Below are 942 nucleotides of genomic sequence, written 5' to 3' on the forward strand. Positions count from 1 at the left end.
GTCACTCCCTCTCTCTCTCTCTGCCACCATCACACCCAGCCCCACTCTGTGTCAACCCCTCTCTCTCTGTCTCTACCCCCCCCCCCACACACACACACACTCCCAACACCCATCTCCACTGTATGTCACTCTCTGTCTGCCACCCTCACACCCAGCCCCACTCCGTGTCAACCCCTCTCTCTGTCTCTATCCCCCCCCCCCACACACACACACTCCCAACACCCATCTCCACTGTATGTCACTCTCTGTCTGCCACCCTCACATCCAGCCCCACTCTGTGTCAACCCCTCTCTCTCTGTCTCTACCCCCCCCCCCCCACACACACACTCCCAACACCCATCTCCACTGTATGTCACTCTCTGTCTGCCACCCTCACACCCAGCCCCACTCTGTGTCAACCCCTCTCTCTCTGTCTCTATTCCCCCCCACCCCCACACGCTCCCAACACCCATCTCCAGTGTATGTCATTCCCTCTCTCTCTCTCTCTGTCTCTATTCCCCCCTACACACACTCCCACCAACCATCCTCACTCTGTCACCCCCCTCTCTCTCTACCCCCCCCCCCACCTTCCCTCCACAACACCGAGCCCCACTCTATGTCACCCCCTCCCCCATCTCTCTCTCTGTGTTTCTATCCCTTCCACTCCCAACAACAATCCTCGCTGTCACCCCCCCCCCCCTCTCTCTCTCTCTAACCTCCCCTACCCCCCAACACCAATCCCCACTCTATTTCACCCCCTCTCTCTGTGTCTCTACCCCCCCACACATCTCCACTCTATGTCACTCCCTCTCTCTCAGTGTCTCTATTCCCCGCCCCCCCCCCCCCCCCCCACACACACACTCCCAACACCTATCTCCACTCTATGTCACTCTCTCTCTCTCTCTCTGCTACCCTCACACCCAGCTCCACTCTGTGTCAACCCCCCTCTCTCTCTGTCTCTAT

Source organism: Babylonia areolata, chromosome 13, assembly GCF_041734735.1.
Source record: "Babylonia areolata isolate BAREFJ2019XMU chromosome 13, ASM4173473v1, whole genome shotgun sequence".
Lineage (NCBI taxonomy): Eukaryota > Metazoa > Mollusca > Gastropoda > Neogastropoda > Buccinidae > Babylonia > Babylonia areolata.